Raw genomic sequence first — 7,417 nt, 5'->3', positions numbered from 1 at the left:
ATGGTTCCTGCTGCGCTGAGTGAAGTCTGTGAGGACGAGAAATCCTCCGTGGACTTGGGATGCAAAACACACTGGTCAATACATTATAGGAGTTTTTTTCATTCAGATTATGGAATTTTAGGCGATAAATAAACCCAATAATATGAAGGCAAAATTATTTTCATTTGACTTGGCTGTTGTTGGTGCATTGCCTGCAAGCCTGTAGAACTGCCCAGTGAAGGGAGAGAAAGTGAAACCTTTTGCCAACGGGGTGCACATTTTCTGAGGAAGATGACTAAAATTTGCATTTGAAGATGGGAGTCAGCAAACTGAAAACTTGTCATCTCTACGATGGAGTTTGGAAGGTATATGAAGCAGTCAGTGCTCGGCCGTTAGCTGCGATCAACACCCAACAACAAAAGGCAAGTGTGGAAGTGACAATTCAATAAACTGCAAAGAGTTTGCAGGAGACGGTCCCAAGCTGCTGCTGCTCTATAGATGGATCCGTTCCTGCCTTGCCACACACACTCGGTTGTCTTATGCGAACTTATAACTTCAGGTTATGCTGCCCCCCAACTCTTGTATTTTTTTTATCCAGCATCTCAGCCCACTATTTGCCTTTTTGTCATCACTCTCAAAACATATTAATATTTTTCCTTGTAATTTTTATGTAAGCTTTATTTGTAGGGATCATTCTAAAGATAGGCTTGTTATGGGCAGACGGGTCGTTACAGACGGATTCAACAGCACACGACATGCAGCATTCAAGCTCAGCTCAGAATTAAAGAAGCATTTGGACTCAGAGGCCAAATTGAAGCAGTCTAGTTGTCTGCAAAGCAACGCTTGTTTGACTGACAACCTTCACCAACAGTCACATTACTGGAGGTATCAAGTGGGAGGAAATTAAAATTCTACGAACAAGAAAGACTTTTTGTTTTTGAGTGATGCACTTAACCCTGATTTGACAGTCAAAGGATTTAATTCGATGGGCTGGTCATTTTGAAACAAATGCCATAAAAGCACCACATTTTAGCAGGAAGAACCACTCTTGGTTTTGTCGTTACAGATGTCAGTACGATTAGGTTCCATCAGAGTTCTGGAATATTTATTCACATTCAGCACGCTTCCAACATGCTAGCCTGTTTTACCCTGAAGTGTGCACAAACTGCTGGTTATCAATGTCATTTTGAGTTATTAGGGTTGCCCACAAGATGTTGTATCTTGGTATTGGCTGAAAAAAATCTAGAGCATGCATCCTTACTTGTGACCCACATTTACAGGGTTACTGGTACATTTCTTTGGGTACGACAGCAGTTGTAGTTGGGCCGAAGCTGCTGCTGAAATTTGAAATCAGAGATCAGACATGGGCAAGAGTGACATAAAATCAGTTTATACCAATCATTTTGAGTTATGTAAGAGGCGAAATGCTCGTAAACATGACTGTAAATACGTCTTTGCTTGATTGTATTTTCAAATCATTGGTGTATAAACTCTCAAGAGTTCCAATCATCCAATTAGAAGAAGAAAAAAGCTGTGAGAGTGTCAGATTCTCACTTTTCTGACATTTAAATCAGGTACACACACACACACACACACACACACACACACATTGAGTACTTGGCGGTTCATGGTGACTCACTGTGTCTGTGGGCGGAGCATCTGAGTCACTCTCAAACAACTACAGAGCCAATAATACATCCCTCCCTGCATCCCTTCATCCGTGCACACCTCCATCATCCTTCCATCAGGTTCAGAAGCTCACCGACTATCAGAATGAGTTTATATAATATTCAGTCCATGTTGGTCTCACCAGGACTGAAGGTAGTCGTCGTAACTGCAACACAGTTTACAGTCACACAGTCAACTTCTCTCTCATCCTCAGACATTAATTCATTCACATCATGCCTTCAAGTGCTTGAATGACAAATATGTGTCATTGTAGTCATTATCATTTGTTACAAAAGAAGAAAAAACAAATTTTCTGCACTGAGGTGGGAAGCATTTAAAAGGGGGTCAGTCTCATGAACGACAACAAAACAAACCTGTTGTGTGATTGGTCGAATAAATAATTGCTCCATGTTATGAACATTAACAGATGTGTTTTACAGTTTCCTTTCACGTTGTCTTTTTATTTTCTACCTCTGGTGTTTTGGTTTGATGTTGCTATGGTGATGCCGACAAGAAACAAAAACAAACACAGCTGAAAACTTTCACTGTTTGTGTGTGTGTGTTATGTAACAGGCAGTAACTCTTGTAGTCAGCCAACAACATCAACAGGGAGGAAAAAAGGCTGAGGGAGACTTAAGACGAACAGACCAATCAGGGCTTCACGGTCGGATCGCGCCTGCTGAGGACGCCTGACTCCCCTCCACCGCTGACACTGATGCCTCTTCAGGTCAGACCTGATGGCAGCGATGGGACACATTCATTCCCCTGTTATTACTGGCAGAGTTGTTTGTGGGATGTTTGATGAAAATAATGCTGTGAATTATTGGTTGTATCTGTTATTGGTGGACTAACTTGAATTGAAGATGTTGGCTGACGTGAGGATTTTGTGTTAGTGGTAACTTTACTTCTCATTCACACACAGTATCTTGCTCAAGGACACTTCGACATGGTCACCGGGGTCGAGGATCGAACCAGCGACCCTTTGGTTGCTAGACGGCCACTCTACCCCTGAGCCATGCCGCCCAGTTAATCTAAAACAGAAACACAAAAGAGGAAAACATAGTAAATAAAGGTGATGAAGGTCTGTAGCAGTACTGTAGGTGCCAAGTCTGATTGGTGTGAAACAGAATTTGTAGATAAAAAAGCCGTCTTCTTAGTGCCAGAACTGACGTGCACCTTGAGAGTCAGAGCCCTCCCTCAGGTTCTCAATTCAATACCGAATGCTCTTCCACACCCTCAGCCATAGTGCTGCTGAGCTACCAAGCACACCCGTCATTTATTTTACATTTCATTCATCCCTCCATCCATCCATCCCTCCATGTTCCCCCTCTTCTCCTGTTGAGGGTGGTGGGGGTGGAGCCTATCCTAGCAGCCTTCCCCCTGGACAGGTCACCAGTCCATGGCAGGGCCAACACATAGAGACAGACAACCATTGGCTCTCCCAGCCACGCCTACGGTCAATTTAGAGTCTGGATTAACCTGGTCCCTCTTGATGTCTTTGGACTGTGGAGGAAGCTGGAGTACCAGAGAGAACCCAGCAGGAACAGGGAGAACATGGAGACTCACCCAGAAAGACCCCGTGCTGCAGCCGGGACTCAAACCCAGAACCTTCTTGCTGTGAGGCCACAGTGCTGACCACTGCACCACCGTTTTTGAACATAATGTGCAGTATTTTTCCGGGTGTGCAGGAGCGCCCTCTACTGTATGACAGTGATAACACTGATTGCTGAAAAATCTCATCAATGGCAGGGAAAGTGTTAATAAACGCTTTCAGAAACTTTGGTTTTAAGGAGATTTCTATCTTAGATTTGCAGGTTCACACTGCATTAGGATGGGGGGTCAGGCTGAGCTCAGCTTGGATGAGTCTCAATGTTCCTCAGCAGACTGCAGGTACTGGAGCCAACAGGCGGTCAGATTATCTCTGATTTTAGTTGATGGAGGAGATGGATGTGACTGCTGTCAGTCAGCTGCTGTCAAATGCTCAGATCTCCTCTATTGGATCCTCACTGACATCCACCATGTTGTATCATTTTTGCCTAGAGACCCACTCATGTCAAGAAAACCACCATCACCTCGGTGAGACATCACCGCTCGAGGCTGTCAGTGGCCTCAGTGATGCCTCAGGTGTCTCATGAATATTTAATGAGGCAGTAAGATGGAATGAAGGGAGACGCCTGACTGGACTCCATGACAATTTCCCCCCAGGTGTGGGGCGGGGCTCAGAGCTGGTGGTGGACCTGAGGTCAGCATCCGAGCAGAAGGCTGGAATAAATACTATTTACATATTTTCTGTTCAAATCCTCATCTTCATTTCGATTCACCTCAGACAGTTCAGAGCTGTAAATGGTCACACAACAGGGTGACACAATCAGGAGCTTTTTCCAAACCATTATTACATCCCGATGCTATCCATGCCGATGGCATCATTTCCTGACTGTCGCTACAAAACTAAAATTAATGTATGACATCATATGATGCAAGAGGCTGGATTGTAGAAAGCCCTGTAATAAACAACTAAACACACCTATCTAATCATAGCATGTTGAGAAATAGTTGACTTGTATTTGCATTCACTGCACAAACTACAGCTGACTCCTATTTCTGTGTATGTATGTGTGCATGTATGTATTATGTATGTATGTGTATGTAAGATAAACTGTAATAAATGAAGTGAATTTATTCATAACAAGGTTTATTTGATGTAAAGAGTCTCTGTACATGGTGCCGCTAAGCAGCAGTGTGTTGAACTGAGGGTTTGTCAGCTTTAGACATGTTAAACTCTGGGAACACACGCCGACGTTCACTGTCAACATTCATTTATTCACAAACATCTTTATTTTTAACAAACAGAATCATCAAAGAGCAGAAACCCAAAGAAACAACAAGACAGTGAACAGACCAATACTTGTTTGAGTGTGTGTGTGCGTGTGTGTGTGTGTGTGTTGAGGTGTGGGTGGAGGGGGTATTAGTCACCAGAAATGGCACAGAGCCTCTCTCTCTCTCTCTCTCTCTCTCTCTCTCTCTCTCTCTCTCTCTCTCTCTCTGTCAGTAAGTGGGTCACTCCATCTGGAGCAGAATATGGAAAAACAGCAACACATTTTGAACCAAACAGTTTAACATAAAAACCTTGCCTGATTTTGTCAGTCTGAAGTTATTTCAAAGTAAAGCCTGTGAAACTTGAACTAAAACTGCTTGGATCACTTGTAATATTTGCTTCAAATTGTTGGTGCTAAATATCTGTTTAGACTGAACCACAACCTTTGTTACGCTCCCATCTGGGGGACCTGATGATTCCCAGTTGGCATCGTTTTGATGATGTATGTCATATTGATGCCGCTCAAATGGCTGTCTTACTGCTTTTTTATTCCTGTGGTGAACAACAACAAAAAACAACCTCAAGGGTTCTGAAAAGATGGACTGAGGAGAACAGCACGGTCCTGGGGCATGTTTAGAGACCCCTGACTGGGAGGTGCTGTGCAGTTCACATGGGGAGGCATGGCCAGCTTGACCCACTGCATCACAGATAATCTTCTGTGCAGAGAACATCGTACCTTTGAAGAAGGTAGGTGTTTCTCTAATAACAAGCCTTAGGAGACCCCGGATCTTCCTAAATGACAAGAAGACGGCTTCTAAGTCTGGGGATCAAAGTCAGGAAGGCTACCTGTCCTGATGGCCTCAGCTCCAGACTACTGACAGAATGACTTGGAAGAGAGTTTCTGCATATCTTCAATTTGAGTCTCAGTCTTCAGAAGGTCCTTATCTTGTGGAAAACTTCCTGTGTGGTTCCACTTCCAAAGACTGTGAACCCCAGAGAGCCCAACCACGTCACACCGGTAGCTCTAACCTCTCACCTGATCAAGACAATGGAGAAGATCTTCCTCAACAACCTTCGCCCCCTGGTGACTGCAGAGCAGGACCCCCTGCATTTCACCTATCATCTAGGCACTGGTGTGGAAGATGCAACAATCTATCTGGTACACAGGCGTCTTTCACAGCTAGAGATCACCAGAAGCACTGAGAGTCATGCTCTTTGACTTCTCCAGTGCTTTCAACACCATTCAGCCTGCACTGCTGTGGGGAAAGTGGAAGAGGGTGGAGTCGAGCACCACCTGGCTGCATGGACCATCCATGGATTTACCTCACCAACATGCCGCAATATGTGAGACTTGGGGACCGTGTGTCTGATGTGGTAGTCTGCAGCATGGGGGCCCCACTGGTACGGTGCTCTCCCCATTCCTCTTCACCCTGTATACCTCAGACTTCAGACACAACATGGACAGCTGTCACCTCCAGAAATTCTCTGACGACACCGCCATTGTTGGACAGGAGACGGATGGAAATGATCTGGAGTACAGCGAAGTCATCACTGCCTTTGTTGACTGCCGAGTGTGAAACCACTTCCACCATCAATGCCAGCAAGACAAAGGAAATGGTGATCGATTTCTGGAGGAAGCCCCCACAGACCACACAGATAAACATCCGGGGTACAGACATTGAAATGGCAGAGACTTCTAAGTACCTGGGTGTTCACCTCAACAACAAACTGGACTGGTCCACAAATCCAGAATCCTGTATAAAAGAGTTCAGAGTTGCCTCCACCTGCCGAGGAGATTATGATCCTTTGGAGTGTGCACGACTCTGCTGAGGAACTTTGATGATGCTGTAGTGGTTCTGCAGTGTTCTATGCAGTGGACTGCTGGGGATGCGGGAGCACCGAGAGGGACAGGAACAGGCTGAATGTCAGGAAGGCCAGCTCTGTTCTGGACTGTCCACTGGACTCCATAGAGGAAGTAAGGGAGAGGAGGATGCTGGCCAAGCAGATGTCCATCATGGACAACACCTCCCACCCCCTTTATGAGACCGTGGAGTCCTTCAGTGGCTCCTTCAGTGGCAGACCACTGCACCCTCAGTGCAAGAAGGAGCGCTTCAGCAGATCCTTCCTCCTATCAGCTGTCAGGCTTTTCAACAGAAAAATGTCTGAAGGTCAACGCCTCCTCTGTTAGTCTTTACTCCACTGTTCACTGTAAATTATGTCTTGACTATATTAGGCTTTTTATCTTAGCTCGGAGCTTTGGTTTTGCAATACTTCATCCATACTGTTATCATGCGTGCAATATGAAACTAGCAGTTGTGTATACTTCCCTATCCTTTTTCTTTTTTACTTCATATAGAATTCTTAACTTGTCTGTTCTTTTATTCAAGTCCTTGCACGATTGTCGGTGTCTTTGTCCCCTCATGCTGCTGTCATGACAGAATTGCCAGAGTGTAGTTGAATAAAGTTGATCTTATCTTATCAAATGGACCTGAACTGCATTTTTCTTTGTATAGAGTCTTGTTTCGTTCTCGTGTGCCATTGGCCGTACTCCTTAGTGCTCCTTACTTTCCTGCATCCTGATCTTATTTTGAATATCACTTCCGTCTCATGCTTTCTTGATTTTACTCCACGTCTTTGTTTTTGCATCTTTCGCGTGCCCACCTGGGTCTTCCTTTTCACCCACTCTCTGTCTGCCCTGCCCTGTTCCTTGTGTCCACTCATCTCCTGCACTTCCTTCGTGTTCCTCACGTTCCCCCCAGTGTGTCTGGTCCAGTGATTAATTTGGTTTGTACTTTAGTTCCGTTTGATTTTTTTCATCTTTGTCTGTAAACCATATTTTGTTTTCTTAAAAGGAACTGGCATAATGAAGAGGTCCTAGTGCTCATATTATTGTTACCGCTGCTGCTGGTGATAGTTTTCCCTCCTTCCTTCATTGTTCCTTCCCACACTCAAGCA

This window comes from Aulostomus chinensis, chromosome 19 (assembly GCF_037954235.1).
Source record: "Aulostomus chinensis isolate RoL2024-O1b breed Wild chromosome 19, RoL_Achi_v1.0, whole genome shotgun sequence".
NCBI lineage: Eukaryota > Metazoa > Chordata > Actinopteri > Syngnathiformes > Aulostomidae > Aulostomus > Aulostomus chinensis.
The sequence above is the reverse complement of the archived record's forward strand: the minus strand, read 5'-3'. Positions refer to the sequence as shown.